Below are 25,632 nucleotides of genomic sequence, written 5' to 3' on the forward strand. Positions count from 1 at the left end.
ATATGGATACTTATTGCACTGACATCCGTGAGGCTTTAAGGGAGCAAAGTATGTTTGGCAGAAGATGTCAGATTAGCCTAAGTGATGGATCTTACCTTACTTCTTTTGTCATGATATGACCCACACAATCAGATCACTGCACAATAAACATGCAATTCTTTTCTTTGTGTACTTGTGTACATTCCTCACATCTTCCTTCAAGATTGCACTGCTGTCATGGAAATACACTATTTTCTGAGCTCTCCAAGCACAATATTTTGAACCTGGGAAAATGTGATACTTTCCCCCTCCCTCCATTTAACATGACAAAGGTGAACCTGTGGCTCCTCAGATATTGTCAAGTCCAACCTTCCCATGCTGGGCAGAGGTGAGGGCAACTGGAGTCCAACATCTAGACAGCCACAGGGTCTCCTTCCCTGAAAATACATTTGTTGTTATTGGGCAGAAACAACTTGTGTGAGTCAGCCTTCTCACATGGTCCTGGGCTTTTAAGAAAGCACCCCACACACCACTTAGGCACTGCAGTTTTAGAAAAAGCCAAGCAACGGGTGTCACAAGCTATAGCTTGGTGATAGAACAGGTGTGGCTAACCTTTAGCCTTCTAGATGTTGCTGAACTACAACTCCCATCAACCCAAGCAAGGATGACCAATGGCCATGGATGAAGGAGGTTGTAGCAACATGTGGCACGCCCAAGGTTCCACACATTTGGCAGTAGAACATCTCCTTTGCAAGCAGAAGGTCCCAAATTCAATTGCTGGCATATCCTGGTATCATGAAGACACCACCGTTTTTTACTACTTTCATTCCAAGGAAACCCAACCCAAGGTATGTGTTGGCATCCCTGAAATCTCTCACTGCTTAGTTTTTTAAACTTCCAGACTCCAAAAATCCACTCTTTAAAGGTTGAAATCCGCTGGAACCAAGGCAACCAAGATGTTCAAGGGTCTGGAAATGAAGACTTATGAGGAGTGCTTGAAGGAGCTGGGTATGTTTAGCCTGGAAAAGAGGAGAATGAGAGGAGATATGATAGCCATCTTCAGATATCTTAAGGGCTGTCACATGGAAGACGGAGAATGCTTTTTTTCTGCTCTTAAGGGTAGACTCAAGGCAATGGCTTCAAGTTACGAGAAAGTAGATTCCAACTAAACATTCGGAAAAACTTTTTGACAGTCAGAGCTGTTTGGCAGTGGTACAGACTCCCACAAGAGGTGGTGGACTGTCCTTCCTTGGAGGTTTTTAAGCAGAGGTTAGATGGCCATCTCTCATGGATGCTTTAGCTGAGATTCCTGCATTGCAGGGGGTTGGACTAGATGGCCCTTGGGTCCCTTCCAACTCTAAGATTCTGTTATTCTATTATTATTCTAAGTACGCTGTCAGGGGTTCAGGAGCAGAGGCAAGGGCAAGGGAGGAAACAGAGAGCGAGGGAGAGGAGGCAGAAGAAAAGATGAGTGATGACGACGACCCGAGATCTCCGAGTCTTTCCAGTGAATCAGAAGATTCACAGAAAGGAGCACCAGTGGCCAGGGCAAGGGGGGAGCCTAGGGGGACACCCCAGGAAGATAGAGCCAGAGGGGACTCAGAGGGGAGCAGTTGGAAATCAGGACCAGCGTCACCGCCAGAGAGCAGGGAAGAGGAAGGGCGCCAGGGATCAAGCGCTGGCAGCTCACAACAGGGGGGAGGGCACGAGTCAGGAGTGGCCACACCTCCATCGGGGAGCGAAGAAACGGTCAGACGGAAGGTGGAAGGTTGGGCGCGCGCGCCAAGTTCAAATGCACAGGAAGGTGGCGCAGTAGGCAGCCCGGAAAGGGAGCCAGGTCCTAAAGCCCGCCGAAAGGAGGGAGAAGAGTCAGGGGGGTCAGCGTCAGAGGAATCCCGGAAGGAAGAGACCCCGGGGGGCAGAGGGACCCAGAGAAGAACAGTCAGGCGGAAAAGGTGGAGCAAGGCTAGGATATTAAGTTGGTGTACAAGGGGCGGAGACTCAGATGGAGCTTCGCCGATCTAACCATTAGACGTAGGGTTGCACGCAGCAGCTTGAGAATGGAAACTGTAACTCAATAAAGACTTTTATTTAATGATCGCTGGCTAGCGTGATCCTCTGTGAGCTAGGATCTGGAAGCAACTCTGACATACGCGAAGCTCAATGTGCTTCATTCAGCATTTTTGTGTGTGAATGTTTTTAACTTGGCTTGATTCTGATTCAAGTGAGAACATTGCTAGAGATACCCTGATGCCTGCTGTTGATATGCTTGTGTTAATACCTCAATATTTTTGCAAGGCTAGGTAGATATTTTGGGTTCTTTTTTTAAAAAAACAACATGTACCATTACTACTGAACAACAGAGTCTCCTTGAAGGGAACTTACAAAACAAAGGTCTAAGATTAATTGGTATTGATGCTCAATTTCTAGAAACAAGCTTGATATTTGACAACAGGCTGAGATAGGTGGTGTAATTATTGCCCTCTGTCACTTTGCTAAGATAGTGAGCCTAAGAAAGCTTTTCAGTTACTAAATTGAAAATGCAGTGGGTAGATAAAGGCTAACATGCTAATTAATTGTGTGGGAAGAATACATTTAATATAAATATTTTTCGTCTCCATGGTTGACATGCCACTTCTTGCATTAAAGCATTCATTATGCACATGTAGTTGCCTGAATTTTCAAATTTAGTTCAAAATAAAAGAAAACTCAACGAAAGCTCAATTTACTAGTACCCTGTACAAGTGACCACCTCTCTCAATTATTTCCTAAACCTGTAAAATCACTACCTATAAGATAATTAGGTTGGGAGCAAGTTGAACTTTTTTGGACCAATTTCTGAGAAGTTATGCACTGTTTTGCATTGTTAGCAAGATATGGAAAAATTAGTTGCACAGGGGCTAGAAAAAAGCTCCATTCCATATTTTTATATGCAAACCAGAGTTTCAAACATCTATTGGTTTAATTGGTAGGCCACTTAAATAAAATGTTTATTTTCTAATCTGTAAGATGCAATTTCTTGAACATGCTGGGGTGGTGGTTAGAAGACCTAAGAATTTTTCACAAACAATTTTTGTGTTACTATAAAGTTTGCAGTGGGCTCCATTTTATAACCTCGTTTTTGTTTTGTTTTTTAATCAATCTTTAATTATTGCTAAAGCAGTATTGCTAGGATTTTTAGAAATGAAAGAGATTTATAATGTTATAATACCATGGTGTAATAGCATTATTGCAGTATGGTATAATAGCAGTATGCTTCTTTTTCAATGCGTGGAAATGTGTTTTAGCAATAATTAAAAGACTGATTAAAAAATGAAAATGGGGTCGTAGTATGGTACCCACAGTAGTTATAGTTATAATGTGTGCTAAGCTACAGGTGACTCCACTCAAAATTGGTATGTTCTGCCCAGAGATGTGGACAAAACATAGTGAGATGTACATACAGGAAAAGTGCAATACTCTCAATAGTGAAGCAATGCTGCATGTAAATTACAATAGAAGAACAAGGACTGAGTAGGATGTGGAGTAGAGAAGTTGAAGAATTCTGGTGGAAAGGGGAGAGGAAATTGCAAATGTTTGTTTATTCATCCCATGTCCAGAACAAATATCAGCTCAGCAACTGTGATCACCATCGCTGATCACCTTTTCAGTCCATGAATAAATTACGTCTCCCACCCCTTGTTTCCTTAGCCCCGAAATGAATGAGGAGGAATAACTTAGTGACGTGGTAACTAAACATATCATAATTAATTTATGTAATTAATTACCTTGATTGATTAAGTAAATTACATAAGTTACATAGATTGACCATTGCTGGGTGGAAGATGAACTGCAGTGAAACAGAAGCAGTGCTGCATAGGACACATACAAGGTAGAATGGAAGACAGTGCCAACTGTTGGGATAGCTCAGTTAGTAGAGAATGAGACTCTTAATCTCAGGGTTGTGGGTTTGAAGCCCACATTGGGCAAATGATTGGACTAGATTTGTCGTCGTTCAGTCGTCTTAGTCGTGCTAGACTCTCCGTGACCCTTTTGTCCATGGAGTGTTTGGCAAAATACTGGAGTGGGTTGCTAGTTCCTTCTCTATGGACTAGATTAAAGGTAAAGGGACCCCTGACCATTAGGTCCAGTCATGGCCGACTCTGGGGTTGCGGCGCTCATCTCGCTTTATTGCCGAGGGAGCTTCTGGGTCATGTGGCCAGCATGACTAAGCCGCTTCTGGCGAACCAGAGCAGGACACAGAAATGCCGTTTACCTTCCCGCTGGAGCGGTACCTATTTATCTACTTGCACTTTGACGTGCTTTCGAACTGCTAGGTTGGCAGGAGCAGGGACTGAGCAACGGGCGCTTACCCCATTGCGGGGATTCGAACCGCCGACCTTCTGATTGGCAAGTCCTAGGCTCTGTGGTTTAACCCAGAGCACCAATACAATTCTATAATTCCTACATCCCTAATGAGGAGACCCCCCTCTGGAATCAGACACGTTTCTGGAAGAGAGGAAAGTAACAAGAGCAATGGCAGCACCAACCACCCTTAAAAGGCATTTTATCTTCACCCTGACAGCCGGTTAATAAATGAAGCAAGCCAAAGTCTCAGTGATTTGCCCAAGGCCATATTAAAAGCAGAGGACTACTGGCCAAGAGTCCTAGCAATATTAAATTCAATTCCCTCCTCGTCCTTTTCAAGCAGCAGAGCAGGAATCACCAATGAGAACCGTCGCTGTGGATCAGAAGCAGCAAATGCGAACAGCGGGGCGCTCACGTTGATATGTGGCACTTTTTTTGCGGTCGATCGACCCAAACAGGAACGCAACAGAGGAATTGTTGCCATTCTTTACGAAGCTTAGGGGACTTGCGGTTCTTAAAAACTGCATTCCTCTATTAATCCGAAAGCCAGCTCTTACACAAGCAGCCCAATGCCTGCCTCCGAACACTGCTTCATTTGTTATCTGCTCCCTGACCTGAGAAGAACACCTTCTCGGCAAAAGCAACACTAATTTGGCACCTTGCATCACTTCTGGGGGCCTTTCAAAGCAGCTGCATTTTATGTCTAATTAGAAAATGGCACAAAGGATTAATTTAGAGGGTTCTTTTATATATATTTACAGGCTGACAAGACCGCGAAGAGCTCAAATCCATGTTTGCACCCAGCCCGCTAAAGGGGTTCACATTCTTGCGAGTTCTGCATCCTTGGGACAGGGTTTAATTAGTATTACCACCAAACAGGTTGCTTGGCAGTTGTAGAAAAGCAGGGAAGTATTACGAGTCAACCTGGTGGGTAAATGGAACACTGCAGAACCAAAGATCATAGGAATATATATGCTGATAGGTGTGCTTTTTTTATTATTATTTAAATAAGAATTTTATTTTTTTTAAAGTAGAATAGCAAAATTGGGGGGGGGGGCGACCAGAAGCATTCCAGGAGGGCTGCCCTTGGCACAGAGACATTTTAATGCTTTTTGCAAATCAGACTTGGTTTGAAGTCAGCAACAGGAGGACCAACCACTGTCTGTGTGATTGCTTTCTCCTCTATTATGCCCAGGTCCATCTTGTGAAATCCTCTTCCCCCTTGCATCAGCATACAGAACTCTATCACAGATTCAAATAATAGAAATAATTATTCACGGGATTCTAATAATAAAGAATTTATTTCCCCAAATTCAGAGAGAAGAGATATTATACACACACACACACACACAATCAAGGACAATTCTAACATCCAAAAGGGTCAAATCACAATGAAACGGTATCATTGAGGCAAAGCCTTTTATTCCTTTCTGTCCTTAATAAATGGGAAGTGGGGGGCTCTCCCACTCACTTCGGCAGATGCTAATTGAAGCTGAACTCTCCTGCGAGAGAGAGAGAGAGAGAGAGAGATTTTGCTTCAAAGGAGATTAAACTCGGAAACAAAGTGAGAGTTTCTTTTTCTTATAATAAAGGCTTTTGGATAGTCATTAAATCTGAATTACAGGTTTAACAAACACTTGCATAAGAATCATTAATATCATCCTTCAGGATGTCACGTAATTACTAATGCTGTTCGTTTCAGATGTCAGCTCTTTTCAAAATTCAATTATCACACCCTCTTCCATAAAGTTGCAGCCCTGCCACTTCACAAGCGGATCTCCTTCTCGGGCTGTTCCTACTCGACTGTGTTTTAGAACTGGCACATAGCTTGGGTGTAAGGCTGCTTGACACATCTCCATTAGAGTTCACACAATGAAATAGTTAGTCAGAGGGTGACACTCCTTTGGCCTGTCAATAAGAGGATTCACACTTTTCCCCCTCCATCCCCCGCCTTCCTGGCTGGGCTCCTATTGCTGACTTGCATGTAGGGCAGAAATTCCGCTGTTGAAACTTTCCCCAGCCTGGAGATACAGCAATAGGAAACACCACACCTGTTGAGTAGTTTTCATATCTGCCATTCAGCTTTTAATAGCATAGAATAGGGATGGGGAATCTTCCGGTGTTGTTGGGCTCCCATCAGCACCAGCCAACGTGGCCAACGATCAGGGATGATGAACACTGTAGTCTAGCAACATCTGCCACAAGTTCCCCATAGTTGGGACAGAGTTTCTGAAAGGGAGAAGAGAGGTGGCAATGGGAACAAGACAAGGAAATCCATTTGGGTTTTCCAGAGCACAAGAGGAGAGAGTTGTTTGAAGGAGCAGGCAAGCGTCCCGCTCCTTCAAGAGCTTCATGTCATGACATGCATGGAATCCATGAGTCCTCTCACTTTACTTCAGCATCTTGTTCAAAAGGTGGAGCTATATGTGTCCCTGAACAGGTGTATCTCTATCTTTGAATGAGACACAAGAGTACTACGAAAGAAAACACACCATTCACATTTCTACTCCTATCATGTCCAAAGCCACCTAAAATTAACCATAAGCTTTGATCTCCATCCATCACCACACCGACAGTCCTTACACTCACCTCTCCAGTTTTTTCTCCCCACCCTGGGCCTGAACTGTTCCTGTTTTGCCATTAAAATGTGGGCATCTGGTTATAGGTGGTGGGGTGCAAGATTATCTCTGCTATATATTTTGGAAAGCAGTTTATCTGATCCCTATGCATTTGGGCACCTCCTAAGACGTTGTAACCAAAATTTGCATGATGGTTGGTGAGATCAAAGAGCTCTATGTTTGGATACCATTGGACATTTGGAATCAAGATGGGGGGGTTGTGGGAGGGGGGGCTACTGGTATAGTATAATCTGAAGGCAGCCCTGTTTAGGGAAGCTTTTAATACTGAATGAATCATTGCTTTTTAATATTCTGCTGGAAGCCGCCCAGAGTGGCTGGGGAAACCCGGCCAGATGGGTGGGGTATAAATAATATATTATTATTATTGGATATAGGTAGGTATTAGATATAGGTAGGTAGCTGTGTTGGTCTGCCGTAGTCGAAACAAAAAAAAAAAAAAATCCTTCCAGTAGCGCCTTAGAGATCAACTAAGTTTGATATTGGTATGAGCTTTCATGTGCATGCACACTTCTTCAGATAATAATAATTTTTAAAAATTGATATTTCTCAGGAGAGGGTTAAAGGGTTGTATGTTTCTTTATGTTGTCATATTAAAATAAAACTTTTTTTTAAAAAAAAGTAGGGTGGCCATTTATGTATCACCAGAAGAGAACTAAAATTAGCACATGCTCATTCAGCTGTACAAATGCAAATTTAGGGAAGGGGAATACTATAAAAATACAATGCAACACACCATCATGAGAAAGAGTAAGGCCACATCACCAGTGTGTCTGCTCAGTCAACTTTAAAACCATTGCTCTCCCTTCCTTATGGTGTTAAAAAAAATCCTTAAATGGAACACAGGCTAGATCTAGACACATCAGAAAGACATTTCGGAAAAAGGCGTTGTAAACCTCATAGTGGGGGAATCACATGGGCAGAAGACGGGACTCCACAGTGCCATCTGGTGTCACAGTATTATAACACATATGAAATGCTTTTTCTTTGCTAATGTAGCTGAGTCCTTAGATTGGACAGCTCCTTCAAAGAGACGTACCGGTAGGTGATGACCCTTAAAAAACCCAAGAAAGTCCCTGCAGGGCCAAACCAAAGAGTCCTTCCATCATCTCCTGCCCAGGTGTCCCTGGAGTCTCAGAAGCAAGGAAAAGGCCCCTTCTGATCCTTGATTGCAGGAGCCATCATGCAGGCTAAAACATTAATCATAAAAATAATCATATTTAAAATATAGTAACCATATAACCAACAACCACAGCACAGCATGTAATTCAACAGAAGCAGGAATGTGGCTGGTGGTCTTATGAACCTTCAGGTGCTAGGCTGACCAGGTGTTGGAGTTTGGAAACTGGATAGTGGAGTTTCATGGATGAAGGCATGGGTGGAAGACTGAAAAGGAGCACTCCACACGGCAGCATTTTGTTGCATGCCCCACTTGTCTCAGCAGAATCCACTCATTTGTCCATTTCTCTAGTGGATTTCTCTTTCTTTCTTTCTTTCTTTCTTTCTTTCTTTCTTTCTTTCTGGTCCCCCAAAAGGGATGGAAGGCAATATTTCTACAGGGTCTTATTCTGGTCAACATGAAGTCACACTGCATTGAGTACACCTGGCTCGGATTGCCACAGAGATGTAGTGAGGTGAGATGTGCCTGATTATTGTCTTCCAAAGCAACTACTCTATTCCGAACTTAAAAATGGAAAGCGTAATGCTGGTGGTCAACAAAAGAGGTCTAAAGACTGTCTCAAGGCAAATCTAAAAAAATGTAGTATAAACACCGACAACTGGGAAACACTGGCCTGCGAGCGCTCCAGTTGGAGAACAGCCTTTACCAAAGGTGTCATGGACTTTGAAGACACTCAAACTCGGGACACAAGGGAGAAACATGCTAAGAGGAAGGCATGCTTGGCAAATCCACACCGTGATCAGCTCCTGCCCGGGAACCAATGTCCCCACTGTGGAAGGACGTGTGGGTCCAGAATTGGCCTCCACAGTGACTTACAGACTCATTGTTAAAACCGTGTTTATGGAAGACAATCTTACTCGGCTACGAGTGATTGCCAAAGAAGAAGTCATTGTGCAGATGAAGCTGTTGGTTTTCCTTCCCGGGGAGGGAGATTGGCAGGACCTGATAGGGCAACACTGAGGCAGGTCCCAGGTATTGCTCCCAATTAAAGGCGGATTGCATGAAAACAAGAAAAGCTGGCGCACTGTACTAATGTGAACTGGCCTACTCTTAGGTCTTATTAGGAGCCATCTCAATCAGCATTTCTCCCTGTTGATTGATAGGAAGAGGAATGTGTGGCAGGAGCAGATCATTACGGCACATTAACTCAGATAGGAGACAAATGCCCACAGGGCCTTGAAACACGATGAGGAATAAATAAAAACTCTGTTTGGCGGACGGTGGAGGTGGGGAGATAAAAATTCTTCATTTCCCCAGGCTAGAGTGGAGGAAAGTGAAACAAATGGCACACAGAAGGTGCCAAATCAGAAAAAAGGAAGCAGCAAGCCAGGTCAAGGACGCTCATTAGCAGTCAACAATACTTCCAATATATTGATAACTTTATTCATATTTTCAGATCCTAAACAACTCTCCGTTTCTCCTCCTTCCTGCTACTAAATACAGACTAAAAACACCAACAAAGAAAAGAAAAGAAGCCCATTCCTTTGTCTAACCTCATTGAATTTTAAATTTTTATCTGGGTATACCCTGAGTAAAAGTTAGCTGAATACTGTTTGTGTGTTATTTTTATACACTGCTTTGGAGTAAACAACAGAGCAGGGCATAAGCAAACTTATTTTTTGATGTGACCTATATTTTGTAAGGAAGGACTCAAATGTATCAGCAGAAAAAGATCTGTTGTATTTGGCCACTGTTTTAAAAAAAGTGGGGGTTGAGGGCATTGACTAGGGCCAAACGGCCTCTTCTTGGGGGTTCGTTATCTTTCTGTTTCAGAGAAATTCCTCTCAGCTGAAGAGGTAGTACTGTTAGAACATTTAACATAGTTCTATTTTTTTCCTCCCTGTTCCACTCTGAGCACAGTTGGGGAACTTAAAAAAAAAAATCACTGTAAAAAGACACACACACACAAACACACACACAAATAATGCAGACACAACTAATTTAATTTTTACAGTGTCAGTCTGTTACAGTGAGCGAACGGTTTCCATAAATAGAAAGCTAAATTAACGTTATGGTCGCAACAGTGCACCCACAAGGCCACACAATCCCTAATGTGCCACTAAAAATAAAATAAAAAAGATGAGAAGAAACAGTTGGCATTCAGTTAACAATCATGTTTGGAGGCTTGTGGCGGACTTTGTTATTCCAAGGGAAGCCAGGTACAAGTCTCTCGGGATTATGTACAAAGGCAGGGAAAAAAGTGGACATTTCTGAAACTCAAAGGTGACTGCTGGGTTAATAAAACAGCCTGTTTTCTGTTCACCCACTCTTCCTCACAGTGTGCAGGTACATTAAAATATGTCAAAAGGAAAACCATTTGCTGTGGAGAAATAATTCAGCTAAAAGTCAAAATTTCCAGCTGGTGCATCGCTTTAGAGAAAGCATGTGTGTGTGTGCTCTCTCTCTCACACACACACATTTACAAAGTGACCCGCACATCTCATCAGATGAAAGTTGATCTCCTCATTAAAGTAGAAACAAACACTCAACATAGGAACAACTGCCAGGTGCAAAAAATAATATACTACACTGGATATCAAAAGCCTGCATTTCCCCATCCCTGTTGCCTATCAGCACTGCAGCTGACTCCAAATGTAAGGAACCTCTTGAAAGCATAATGAGGGCAAAGCTGACTCTAGCCATTTGCTAAAGCAGTTTTGTTGCTGTTAGCCATCTAGAATTGCAAGTGCATTGTTGTCCCATAATAGGGGGAAAGTGCCTCCATTTCTTGTTAACAATCCGCTTGCTATGGAGTCTATTAAGACACACAGAAGTTTGAGTTTGGCATGAAACATCATCTTAATTAAGGGTTGATCTCCCTCATACATACCACATACTGAGTCCAGTACACATGGCGGTTGTAACATGTACGGCAGCATGCTTTGTGTCCATCTCTCAAGTTGTATGGACAGAAGCAATTCACACTGAGCTTCTTCGCACAACACGGCTTCTGGAAGGAGCAGAGGTCCTCAGTTAGCCTCTACATTGGGAATGGAGAAAGGGCTGGCCTACAACTTCCATCACCCTGGCCGCTGGCCATGCTTCCTAGGGTTGATGGGAGCCAGAGTTCATACATATATACTCAGAAGGAGGAAATCCTGCTATGTTTGGTGGGTCTTCCATCCCAAGTAAATGTGCAATAGCATTCCAGCCTTAAAGACACAACATTCCCGTTGAGAGGAACAGGACTATTCCAAGCAAGTAAGGCTTAGAATTATGGGTTTCATGATTCACATGAAACATTAACATAATATCATAGTTGGCTGATGATTTGCTACCAGGCCAGGTTCAAAATTATTGATTCACTAAGCCAAACACAACTTGGGCGCAACGTACCTTCAAGACCATCTGATCCTTTATACTCCACCTCAGTCACTGAGATCCTCTGATGGGGCCTTTCTGGTAGGTTCCCATGCTCCTGAGGTTTGGTTGAGGACCAAGTCTTTGGTGTGGCAGACCCTGCCCAGTGAAACTCCCTACCTGAAAAGGTCTGCCAGGAAGCATCCCTGCTTCCTTTCAGACATCCCTTGAAAACTGTACTACAAGATGTGACTGGAAAGTTTAGTGAATGGTCACAGAAATCAAACAGTGATAAATATTCAAACATACAATTGGCATCAGAAACCCATTAAATGGTCACAATTGGGTACAGAGATGAAGCCGTAACTTGAAAGACAATGTATGAGTGGCAGGCCGTCAAGCAAACAGCAGCAAATGTCGACGGAGTTCGTGAGTTACTGATGCGGGATTAGCATTTGTCCATCTGAATGATGGTGGAATTGCATATTCCACGTGAAATTGTTGCTGAGGTTACTGAGTTGTCCCACCCTCCATATTCTCCTGATCTGGCCCCACCAGATTTATTTCTTTTTCGAAAACTGAAATCTGCACTGAAAGGACACAGATTTTCCAACATTTCACACATCTAAGCTGCTGTGACGAGGGAACTGAAAGCAGTATGAAAAGAGGATTTCTCCAGAGGTTTCCAACAGTTCTATGAATGTTGTCAACGGTGCATTGTATCAGAGGGGGCCTACTTTGAAGGCCTGTAAGGTTGTATGTTTGAATATTTCTGTTCCACAAACTTTCTGGTCACACCTTGTATTTAGATACCCCCTCACTATATGATTTTTTTTCTTTTTAACCAGCTGTTTCATTAATGTTTTAAATTATGTTTTCTAGATATAGTGTTTTATTTTGTTGTTGTAAGCCACCTTGATATATTTTATGAATGTACATATCATACATATTCAAAGAAATAAAATACGCTGACATGTTCACACTGTGTTGCATTTGGATTTTGCTGGAAGTTGAAAGCTACTGGATTCTATTATGAACATGTGGGTCTCATCTGAAAAGCAAAAAAGGGTTACAAGGTAAGGAAAAGTTAGTGAAAATTGCTCCCTCCCCTTTCAATAAGTGGGAGCATCCCAGGAGAATAATTCCATTCACAGGATCTCAGAATCCAACCATTGTCTCTGAACTCAAATTGAATTGGATATTCTTCTCTCTTGTTGGGTCTAGCAAGCAAAATATATGATAACCTTACCTATTCTCCCAGTCTAGGTTTCCCAACAGGTGAACAGCAGAGCAAAATGGATGGATTATCCTACTAATTAGCTTTGAATATTATAACAACAGTAACCTACAAATAAATTCCTTATGATGGTCATTGACCACAACAATGAAGACTTTATTTGAATCTATGAATAAATGCCTTTAAAGGAAGAAAAATATTAATAAAAATAATAGTTGAGAATATCCAAGATTAGATCTTTAAATAAGAAATATAACACCCCAACAATAAATACAAGTTTAGATAATGTGTGCAGCACGCGTTACTCAAGAATCTAATGGGGATTTTATATTCTACATTGCTAGAGCTTTTCTTTAGTTTCTTCTGTCTTTCCATAAGATCTTAACCCCTTTCCCCATTATGCAAATACATAACTAAGACCCTCTGAAGAATGCATTTTATGAGCCTGTTAGACAATAATGGCTTTTAAGTAGCTGTTATGAGTGAGTTTGTCAATACTTATCAAGGCACATTTAAAAACACTTTATTCAGACATTATGCTGATGAAGATTATTATTTGAGACTTAGGATGGGTGAGGTTACTAACCTACTCTCAGTTATTTCTAAGACAGCTTTGTCAAAGTATTTCCCATTAGTTAAAAAAAAAATACAACCAACAAAAGCCAGGCTATTGAGCAATACTAATAATGCAATGAAAAAATAGTTGTGTGATGTTTCTTGTGCACAAAATCACTCTAAATTCTGGTTACAAATTTCTGGGCTAAGGCCTTGGAATGGCGGTTGAGGTTTTGTGAGGTTCCGAATGTTACTGACTTCACTGGAGAGCCATCAATAAGAAAATGGTTTCCATTTTTATATACGAGGTCCCGAGTTCACCTATCAAAGCAATCTCCTATTCAGAACTCTGATGTGTAACATCTCTAGTTGATGGAGACAGATTTCTGTAGCCAGCTTTAAAGAGTTTCTTTTCAACAAAGGAAGAAGCCGAGCAGGGTAGCCAATAATGCATAATGGACGACAACAGAGGACACAGATTTAAATTACGCGATTATTAGGCCATAAACACACCATACATTTAAAGCACATGACTTCCCACAAAGAATTCTGGGAACTGTAGTTTGTTAGTTTGTTACTTTGACAAAGCTGTCTTAGAAATAACTGAGAGTAGGTTAGTAACCTCACCTATCGTAAGTCTCAAATAATAATCTTCATCAGCATAATGTCTGAATAAAGTGTTTTTAAATGTGTCTTGATAAGTATTGACAAACTCACTCATAACAGCTACTTAAAAGCCATTATTGTCTAACAGGCTCATAAAATGCAATCTTCAAAGGGTCTTAGTTATGTATTTGCATAATGGGGAAAGGGGTTATGATCTTATGGAAAGACAGAAGAAACTAAAGAAAAGCTCTAGCAATGTAGAATATAAAATCCCCATTAGATTCTTGAGTAATGCGTGTAGTGAGTGAACTACAGCTCCCAGGGTTTGTGTGCTAAGGTGGGCGTGCTATGAATTAGAGACAAGAAAGGCCAAATAAGAAAGGAAGGATTGCCCTTAAGATAAGACATCTGGACCTGGGAGGGGAATTTGGCTTGAGTTTGGTAGAAATGGCAATTGAGAGAGCTTTATGCCAAACTCAAAAACGGAGGGTGGATTAGGATAGTAGAGCTGCGCTTGAAAAAGAACAGACAAATCCATGAAAGCTATAGATGTGTAAGTTCCACCTACACTGCCAGAGGCAATATGTCTCTCAATACCAGTTGCTGTGAATCACAAGTAGGGAGAGTGCTGTTGCATTTAGAGATCTGGTTGGCCACTGTAGATGCAAGACTCCTGAACTGAGAAGGGGATTGCAGTTAGGGAGCTAAGACAACATCGCTTTCTGTTCCACCTCCTTTCATTACATGCAGCACCGCTTCCGTTCTGCTGCAGTTAGTCTTCTGTGTTGTCAGTCTCACTATCTTAACTTACGATATTTATGTAATTTGTAATGCCTAATAAAGTTTTGGCGAAGTAAGTAAGTAAGTAAGTATTTATGTAGTTAATTATTCCACTCCATTCATTTCAATGCCAAGGAAACACAATGAAAATGGGGTGAAATGTCATCAGTTATCAGGGCTCGCCCAAGACATTTTGGCTCCTGAGGTGAATCAACAAAATGGCGCCTATCCCTCTCAGCTAGGGAAGGTGTGAGTGAAGATGTACATCAGGAACAAGGGAGGAAGAAAGATCCACATTGTGATCTGCTGCCCCTGTGGACCCTGCCGCCCGAGGCGGTTGCCTCACTTTGCCTCCTGTAATTAACAGGGCCGGCCCACCCATATCACTTGCGGACTGAAAGCAGCATCAACAGTGGATACTGATTTTATTTGCTGGATTAATAATAAATTTTTATTTATATCCCACCCTCCCCTGCCAAAGCCGGGCTCAGAGTGGCTAACAACAAGTAAAAAAGCACAGTGTACATAAAATCACACAGTCAATTAATTAAAATACATTCTAAAATCAATTCAGAATCAAATTAATGGCAACCATTGAGCTAGAGTTCTATGAGGATTACAGAAGGAGAGAGGGGGTCAGACTGTGCCTTGGCCAAAGGCCTGGTGGAACAGCTCTGTCTTGTAGTCCCTGCAGAAAGATGTCAAGTCCCGCAGGGCCCTAGTCTCTTGTGACAGAGTGTTCCACCAGATTGGGGCCACAGCCGAAAAAGCCCTGGCTCTGGTAGAGGCCAGCCTAACCTCCTTGTGGCCTGGGATCTCCAATATGTTTTTATTTGAAGACCTTAAGGTCCTCCACGGGACATACCAGGAGAGGTGGTTCTGTAGGTACGAGGGTCCTAGGCCATATAGGGCTTTAAAGGTTAAAACCAGCACCTTAAACCTGACCCTGTAGTCCACCGGGAGCCAGTGCAGCTGGTATAGCACTGGGTGAATGTGATCCCACGGTTAGGACCCCATAAGGAGTTTCGCTGCAGCATTCTGCATCCGCTGGAGTTTCTGGGTCAGTCTCAAGGGCAGCCCCACGTAATTTCTCTTCTGGACATGTTTCCATTTTTGTCAACATTCTCCAACATCCCAAGTTAGAGCAAATGACCCTGAGGTCCCTCCCTTGGAATAAAATGAGATACAAATAGAAAACATGAGACTTCAGCAGATTCTTCAAGTTCTGCCCCTCCGCCCTCCATTATATCTGCATACAAACAGCTATATTGTTCTGGACATACACAGTCGCCATTCTTGCAGTCACAGAAATGCCTCCTTTTGGTTCTTCTCCCCAACCTACAAGGCAGTCGAAGGTAACCATTAAGAGAGAATCTATTTATTTATTTCCCAGGAATATCAGCTAATAAAAGCATCTCGGTTCACAAACATTATTTTTGTGCAGCCTTAATTCAGCCAAGTGGATTTCTTCATTTGGTTGCCCTCTGTGTCGACTTTGTGCCTGCCAAGGATTAGCCTGGAGCAAATTTTGACAGCAATAAGATATCCACCCATAAAATCAAGTGTGCAGCCGGCACACTTTAATTTAAATAGCACTAAGTTTTGTATATATATGCACACGAACAGAAACAATTCAGAAATATTCAGCTTAAAACAGAATATTATTCTCGGTCGTTTATTTCTAGAAAAAATTGTGCTGGTACTATATACCGCTGAGTGCCACCAGAAAAAAGCACTGGTCTTCCCTATCGCCCAGGCTTGTTGTGAGGACACACTGAGTAAATTAAATCATAAAGCGGCAGCAGCAAAGAAAGGGCACATCGCTTTTAACCTGGCTGGCAGCAGTCCTCTGCTAAGCACAAGTCTCTGGGATTCTCTTGTTTCACATATCCTGCCAACTCTTTTTCCTCATAGCACTGACAGGAACATTGGGAAGCCAAGGACGGAAAAGTTTTGCCATCGCTCCCTGAAGCCGTCTGCCAAATGTGACAGATCTTCCCCTAGCTGTGAAGAAGAATGAGAGCTGGAAGAAGATATTTCATAGGTACGGTTGCTAACTTATTCTGTTAACAGGGCTCTCGTGTGGCAGTATGACCAGCACAAGTTCCCACTTTTGTTGGGGTGGGGATATTGCAAATGCTTGGATTTCTGCCCACTGCACAATTCTTAAATGCAAACTGTATAACAGTGGCAATCCCAAAGATGAAAAATAGGATAGCGGGCAATATCTAATTTTAGATCTGATACTAGATTTTATTCAAAAGGAGGATGTGACTGGACAGTACACTGGTGTCTTCCTCTCTTGCGGCAAAGAGAGAGAGAGAGAGAGAGAGAGAGAGCAGGAAAGTCAGATGTTTCTGCTCAGCTCTTATTTTACATAAAAAACTTCAATTGCTTTATTTTAGACATTTCTGACAACCGCATGCAAGTCAATGGAGCACAGCGCTTTTGCACTAGATTTGGCCTGGGAAAAGGTACAAGGAAATAATTTGATATTGCTCTTTGACAAACTGGATGTTTTGTATGGGGGAATTTTTCAGCTGAAAACCTCAACTTCAGCAACCTGCAACATGGACTGAACTCAAATTTTTAGACAAATAGAGCTACACAACCCTATCACATATATTGTCTCACAAACAAGGCCCACTGAGTTGGTAAGAGCATGCAGCTGATAACGCCAAGGTTGCAGGTTTGATCCTCATCTGGGACAGCTGCATATTCTTGCATTGCAGGGGGTTGGACTAGATGACCCACAGGTTCCCTTCCAACTCTACAATTCTATGATTCTAGTAATCCTGGGATAAGTGTGTGGAGGACTGCAGCCTATTTTTTTTGCATGGAAGACTGGGCTTTGTTTCAGGAACAACAGCTGACTCACTAGTGTCCAGTCACAGCTGCAGGAAAATGTTGGCTTTCTCGGCTGAGTTTACATTTGAACCTATTATGAGTGATGCTTAACATCACTTGGGATGAAGGAGTACGGGAAATGCTCATCAGATTCATAGATGACAAGAAGCTGACTAGGTTAGATAGTATTATAAAAGACAGAAACAGGAATTAAAGCCATATTGGCAGGTTGGAAACCTGGATCAAAAGTAATGAAATGAATTTCAGGAGATAAACATAAAGTTCTGCATTACAGTGGGAAGAATTAGATGCACAAACATAGGATGGATAGGTATCTGCCTTGATAGCAATGTATGTCATAAAGATCTAGACATTCTAGTAGACCGCATGCTGTACATGAGTTACTCTGGTGTCAGAAGCAAACAGGCGGGAGCCACTGCCTCAACAGACAAAGGCAAAGTTTGGAGTAGAGTTTTGCAGTGTGATGTGACCAAGAACTAAAGCAAGCAAGATGCAGAGTCAAAGCGATGTTTGGGAGCAATATTTTATTTCTATTTCAATCCAAGACTTTAGTTCTGGGGACAAACAAAACCCTTTTGGGGTGTTGATGCTGTGAACCCCTCCATCACTGGCTCGGATTGTATATATGTAAAAATAAACCATATATCATAAAGGTAAAGGACCCCTGGACAGTTAAGTCCAGTCAAAGGCGACTATGGGGTTGCAGCATTCATCTCACTTTCAGGACGAGGGAGCTGGCGTTTGTCCACAGACAGTTTTCTGGGTTATGTGGCCAGCATGACTAAACCGCTTCTGGTGCAACGGGACACCGTGACGGAAACCAGAGAGCACAGAAACACTGTTTACATTCCTGCCACAGCGGTACCTATTTATCTACTTGTACTGGTGTGCTTTCAAACTGCTAGGTTGGCAGGAGCTAGGACAGAACAACGGGAGCTCACCCCATCGCACAGATTCGAACCATTGACCTTCCGATTGGCAAGCCCAAGAGGCTCAGCCCAAGAGGCCACAGCCTCCACTATGACACAATCCGAAAGGAAACACAAACCCATGGAAAGCAGGTGGAACCCCCAAAATTTCACACTGCTCAGAGATTGGGGTGACTTGGCAACAATACACATGTTTGTATCACTCATAAGTGATGTGACACACAGGTGTATTTGATCCTGAATACAAAACAAATGGCAAGGAGTCACTCGTTAGAAATGAGTACCGATGGAATGAAAGGAAGAGGATATAAAAAATTGAAAGTATATATGCTATATAGATAGGCTCAATGGATTAAATAGCAAGCTAATAAAATGGGTGCCCAACTGGATAAAAGCAGGAAAGAAATAAAGATTATGTAGTACTGTTGTGGTGTTAAAAGTGTTAAATTTAGATATATTATGATGGATAGAAAATCATGACAGTGAGTCTCAAAAGCCTGAAGAATGGTTCCGCGTGACAAAGTAATGTTAAGCCCCATCATTTTTGCTCTTTTAAAAGCAGACTTAGTGGAGCACTAGAATAGATATGATACAGTAGGTCAAGATCCTGCACTGGCAGGGGATGCACAGAATGACCTACTGGGTCTTTCTCCCCCTCTAACATTTCATCATTCTATGAAGTTCTAAGCCAAATACTTTTATCGCTTTTTGCCTATGTGAGCAGCTGAGCTTCGTGTGACTAGAAGTGAAGGGGTGAAAAATGATTGTGGCTGAACAGTTACCAAAAAAATAATAAAATCAGAAGTAGCCCGTTCTGGTTTGAAACAAAATTTGCTCTTTTATAATTATAAATGTACTCCCAAATACCATGGCTGAAATAATGAATTGAAAACTGAACACGGAGGACAATGATGAGGAAAGCGAGATAGAGGGGGAATGCTGGGCAAAGCAGGTGCTGAAGGGAATGAAGGATTGAAATTGCACAATAGATGAATATGGACAGACATGAAAAAAGAGATAGGTGTGCCACAAGTATTATGAGGAAGAGGCATGGTACCTCACGGAGAAAGCTGTTAAGTTGTGGGTGAACATATCAGATGACAGAGCGATTCTTCAAACAGCTCTTGTTTATTCACAGGCCAGAAGAGAACTGAACTGAAGGGTTCAGCCAGCCTGCTTATATAGAGCTCCACTACAACGCAACTGTAACCATTTTCTGTAGCCATCCAATCACTGAACGTCACTTTCAATCCCCTATTTGCATATGTGGACCTGAGTGAAAACTATCTACAGTATCCCCCTGCTGGCCCAGGGTGAGAACTTCAGTACATAATAAAAGGCAAGGCAGTTAGGACCTGGAAGAACCCACAAAGGTCTCAAATCCACCTGAAGTGCCTTTGGCTCGTGGATGTTTCCACCTGAGGCTCCTGACAACCCAGCCCAAACACATACTAAACCCTACTTTGAACCCCAATTCTCTCCTTTACCAGCCAGGCCTCAAGAACGAAGGTGGCAGCAGATGCAATGAGAAGCCCAGCATCAGCATGAGATCTCCTCAAGAGAAGATCCAGCTACAAAGAATGATCCAGAAGATGACCAGGAAGAGGAGGAGATGGCATTGAGGTTATAAGCGAGAAGGTGGCAGTGAGGATTTGTGTAAAACATACATTAAAACTGTCAATAAACATTAAAAGTTAATTACAAATTGCTTAACCTCAGTGCTGCCATACTGAAAGATCAACTCCTTACAAGCGAGGAAGTGAGATTATGTGGCACTTGTAAAATACCAGTTCCCCAGATCGAAGTGGTCAAATGGGCATATATGCTTAGCCTTCTTATTCATGCACTTTGAAATCAGTAGTGTTTATTATACTGTGTTTCGTTCCTCCCTCGTTCCATCACCCCGGTGTGGGTTTGTCCTTTTTGTGGTTGTCATGCCAATGCTGGGTGATAAATTGTGGCCTACAGAAAGGACCAGGCCTCTGTGTGTTCCCTCAGTCACACCTCCAGCAAGCATGCCATGTAAAACCGAGTCCACTTCTCATCCAGCTAATTCACAGGTAGAAATCCAGCAGCTATTCGTAAGTAAAACTTCCCTATTCCCCCACAGAGCTACAATTCTCAGAATGATTTAACAATCAATCCTTCTTCCCAGGGAAATCTGGGAGCTGTTGCTCTGTGAGGGCAACAGGGGTTTCCAGACACCTCTCAGCACCCTTAAAAAGCTACAGCTCCTCCCATAATACTTTGGGGGAAGTCATGACTGTTTAAAATGATATCACGGTACTTTCAGCTTAGGGTGTGAACGTGGTAGGCATCCTCCACTACATCTGAGACAGCAGTCTAGTTGTAGGCTAGCCATGACAGGTCTATCCTCCAATGGAGGCTACTGACTGGGGCCCCCCCCCAACAACATCTGCCGCCTAAGGCAATTGCCTCACTCTGCTTAATGGCGGAATCAGCCCTCCATCTCTCTATCCCTTTCCATTTAACTTTCTTGCCTTCTTTCAATCCTTCCATATCATGCTACCTCACAGGGCTGTCACAACTTACGCAAACTCTTCAAAGTGTGGCTTCACAATTCTGCTGGTTATCAATGCCCGGCAAAGAATTATGGAGCAGACCCTCAGGTCAGGGTGGGGAGTCAGCCATATCGGAATTGGCATCATTGCCTGACATGGAATGGTGGTTTCAGCATGGCAGGAACCTCTTGAATAGTGTAATCCCAAGCTGAAAAACTGGCTGTGATGGCGCCAATATCATCTAGATGACCTTAAGTTCCTGAATGAATGAATGTAGCCTTTCCAAAGCGGTGTGCAGGCCGTCACAGTGGGATTCCCTGGTCTACATACTAACTCATTTTGCAAGCCCGCAGAGCCTTGAAAATGAAAATAATACTTGGCATCCATTAAAAGAGCTTGGAAACCGCTGAATGAAGTTTCCGTTTCCAATTATGCTAATGAATTTGATAGGGAACCTGTGAATTGTCTGTCGAAGTTTCCCCATCATCACCTCCCCCACAACCTAGCTTGGGTGTCCATGTGCCAATAATAAATCAGGCCTTTTGATTTGAAAAGTGTTGTTTTAATTTCAGAGGCAATTGTACCTGCTGAGATTTAAACTTCCCACCCATTGACCGAAAAGCTCCAGAGCCAATAATTAACTGTGGTACTAGCAATTATCATCTTTGCAAACCACTAGGGGGCAAGATCATCACACTCAGCTCTTTAATTCGAGTAGAACAGTTTTTCAGGCCTCTGGAAGAATTTTTGCAGAAAGAATCTACCTTCTTTTTAATACAATTACACAGGCACTGCAGAAATTCAGCAATTACTGGTGCATATTCCGAACCAGTGTCTCTGCAAATATTATTGAAACAAAGCCACTTCAGTTCTAAGACCATCTCAAGAGAGAATAAATAAATCCAATCTATTCTTAAAAATAAATAAATCACACAGCACAAAGCCAGAACCAAAATTCCCACATATTACAGTGTTAATATTTACACTGCTGGAAACAGGACAGAAGCAGTCCTTTAAAGACCCACTTTCTGCTATCGACCATTCTCTATTATTTATTTCTATTTTTGGCCATAGAGAGGGTTAAAAAAAATAAACATATAGACAGCATTAGTATAGACCGTGAACTTACCAGATTACCATGCCTATTCAAATGATCATCAAATGTATTCCTTTTTTTAAGTAGGCAAATTTCATTTTGTCAACAAAAAGGGTGCTGGAAACCTGCCGCGGAAGTTATTGGCTGCTTGCTTTGAATCTATATGTGAAATTTAGAGATGCCTGCAAAACTTGTTCTTCTGAGACCTGGTACAAGTTCTGAGGGCTCATAATGCCTGGACCTCAGTGCAATTCCACACACACACACACCCCTTTGTTCCCATTGACCATCCAATCACCCCAAGTCACTTCTCTCCATCCATTTGAATGAACTTTTGAAAGTAAAAATCAACACTCCTTGCGCTCCATTCCCCCTTTTCCCTATGCTCAGAACTGGCACATCATGCAAGGCTGGGCTTCAGCAGCAGCAGCCTCTTCTGCTTCTCACCCGCTCTCCATCTGCTGCTACAAGCTGCCATAGAAGGCCAGCGACAGTGGCCATGGAGAGCCAACAGGATGCTTCCTCGCTGCTGCCGCCACTTGAGACAAGTGGCGGCTCCTCCTCCTCCTCCCTGAGCTCGGCGGTGTCACTGGCAGGGAAAAGAAGGACATTGCGGGGACAGGCGGAGTCCCCCAAAACCCTGGGCGGCCCCCATGTGGAATAGCGACTCAAGACAACGTGCTATGGGATTAAAATTGGCCACAACTTTATTATGTTTCAGATGTGGGTAGAGCTTGGCTCAGGCATTGGGCGTTTATCCCTCCCAGTCCCCCGCCGGAGATCTGAGGAACATCAGGGTTATCCAGTGGGGGGGGGGGATGGACTGGCTCTGTTCAAGCAGAGAGAGCCCGCCCCATTACGCTGCCGTCGGAGGGGAGAGCAATGATGACCTCTAGGCGTACGGTCAAAGCCTCCCCTCAAACAACCCCTTTAATGGGGAACCCTGGTATCGCCACCGCAAAGAGGAAGGGGGCATGGGTCACCACTGCAGCCCCCCCCCCATTCAGGGAAGATAGAGTAAAGGATTCCACCCAAGGCCTGATACCGCCAAAGTTGTGACATTTTGCTACGGGAAAGGCAAACCTGCCATTGCAGAATTCCTTTCCGGCCCTTCAACAGCGACCTTAACGTAGCAGCACCCGCAAAAGAAGTCTTAACTGAGGGTGGGTAGGGTGGGAGAAGCTCTGAAGCCAACTGACGATTCCCAGGTAAGACCCTCCCCCTGTTGTGTGGGCAGGTAGTTCCTCCCCCTACCTGTCCTGATCACCTTGGCAACGCCTCCCCAGGCAGGATTGGGCAACTGGCTGAGGTAGGCGGAGACCTCCAGGTATCCCACCTGGGGGAAGGCGAAGCCAAGCCTGCGTTAATGGTGCCGCATAGGGTCCAGGGGGCTGCGCGAGAACCACGCAAAGGGTGCCCCCATTTAATGTGGGGAGCAGTCATTCTGGGATCAAATAAGAAGCCAGGGTGGCTTTTGTAATTCTGCGACTGTCCCTGGGAAACCAGGCCTTCCAGGGTCTTACATCCTGATCTATGAAGCATGACAGACATAAGTGGCCAACCTAAATATCATTAATGCGCACACACCATACATTCAAAGTGCACACTCCCCCAAGAATCTTAGAAACTTTTACCCCTTCGAGGAACTATAATTCCCAGAACCCTTAAACTATAGTTACCAGCATTCTTGGGATGTGTGTTTCAAATGTGCTTCAAAAGCTTGTTGTTTATGCAGCTGTATGGATTGATAATAAACCTGACTAGCATAAGACACGTATTTAAACTTTGTATTTTACATTTCTTTCCTTTTTTTACAGAATAACATGCGGGGAGTCTAAAATAACGAAGTTGCAGCTAATGTCAATGCATTCCAGTGAAGAGACAATGCTTTGCACCAACACTGGATGCGACCATGCTCATTAAAATGTGACAATCAGCCTTGATGTTGTGCCTGATTTCCTGTGATTGTACATGCTTTCGTTACAGTGAAGTCATCTCAGATTCTCTCAGTTATAACCTCATCATGATCTAATGCGCTGCCTTTTTTTATCGCAGCTATAAAAAAATTCCAATTGCATTCATCAAAGGGCAGAAAAAAACATAAGCATTCAACAGGAAATCACTGTTATCATTTATAAGGCCTTACTTACAAGTAAAGCTGCTGCATTCTGCAAATATCCCAGCTAATGAATCAAATGTGCCTTCTTACGTGAATTTTGAAAACTTTCATATGTCTGCATGTAGATGTTGCTTTGGATAACTGAAAACAATACAGATGTGCCTTTTCTTCTATCCTCCCACCTTTCGTTTCCTTATAAGAAAGATTGCTACTGTTCTGGCTAAAAACTGTGCATATTAACTAACTGGTTACCTAAGACATTTTTAATCTTCAGTGGTTCTTGAAAAGAATACAGAGTGAAAGCTGGACTCTGGAAAGACGGGAAAAGGGAGAATGTCAGATTAGCCCAAACTCCCAGGCCCTTATCACTGAAAGAAAAGTCTGGCAAAGGACATTCAAGGACATTGTTAGAGCTCAAACAGTAATTATATAATTACATAAGAAAAAGCAGGTGCAAAGGGTAAGATTTGGAAACCCTAATCAACATTTTGCTTTTAAGGGAGAAATTTATGCAGTTTAGGAAGGAATATACTTCATAACATATTTGCAGCTGGAAGAGCAATAGTCAGACTATCTAATCAAACTTATTTTATATAAATTATATATATATATATACTTTAAAAAATAAATCATATACGTAAGCATACAATTCAGTTTTCCTGATTGTATGTGACTAATTTTTACTCAGAGTAGACCCATTGAAATCAATGAACTCCAGTTAGTCATGAGCATTAATTTCAAATATTCAAATAACCTACTTAACAAAAAATGATGGTTCCAATAAATAATAAAATAATTACATTCATTTGCTTCATATAACCAAGAATTTGTTTCATAAAGCTTGTCAATTTCTTCCGTCAACCATATTCTCCATGAATACATTTCCAACACTGTAAACAACCATTCTCTGGTAGCAGCAATTTTTGAATGTTGCCAATACATGACCAAGAACTGTAGAGAAATTAACAATCAAATTTTCACATCCTTAGTCTTGTCTATCCATTACATAATGAACAAACATCAAATTTTAACATAATCTTTGCTATTTAATTATTTGTGAGGCTTTGAGACCAGTAACTTCAAACTTTTGAGGAATTCCCTAACATGTTATATATATCTACATCCACATTGTCAATACCCATACATATACCCAATTCATTCTTCAAGGAGACATATACCATCTAAACAATCTTCTTAAATTGGGTTTCTTTCCATGATGCACTAACATAAAAATGCTTGTTTGTCTCATATATTTTTGCCATGGCCTTTCTGAGATAGCTCTGAGATTTCTTTCCCAAAGCACCCTATTACAGTATCCTTTTTTTAAAAAAAGATATTGCATTTTTGTATCAAACCTGTATTTGTTTACCATCTGGTCGTATTGCCAAAATTGTTTTGCAAAGGGTCAGCAGTGGGAGTCACCATACTCCCAAATCCCTATCTGATAAGACACCTGATCTGAAAATATTGATCCCATT

The 25,632-nt window shown here is 42.4% G+C and overlaps 1 protein-coding gene and 1 long non-coding RNA gene across 2 annotated transcripts in view; one reads left to right on the forward strand and one right to left on the reverse strand.

Annotated features, from left to right (window-relative positions):
• TFEC (transcription factor EC) overlaps window positions 1–25,632 on the reverse strand; it is a 123,479-nt gene that overhangs the window by 75,785 nt on the left and 22,062 nt on the right. The window lies entirely within an intron of this gene.
• On the forward strand, window positions 15,877–24,555 carry LOC308486895. The gene is made up of 4 exons (XR_013991371.1): window positions 15,877–15,975; window positions 16,535–16,664; window positions 19,908–20,055; window positions 23,853–24,555. It is a non-coding gene; the product is annotated as an uncharacterized lncRNA (long non-coding RNA).

Source organism: Podarcis pityusensis, assembly GCF_964106645.2.
Source record: "Podarcis pityusensis genome assembly, chromosome: 10".
NCBI classification, from domain to species: Eukaryota; Metazoa; Chordata; class Lepidosauria; order Squamata; family Lacertidae; genus Podarcis; species Podarcis pityusensis.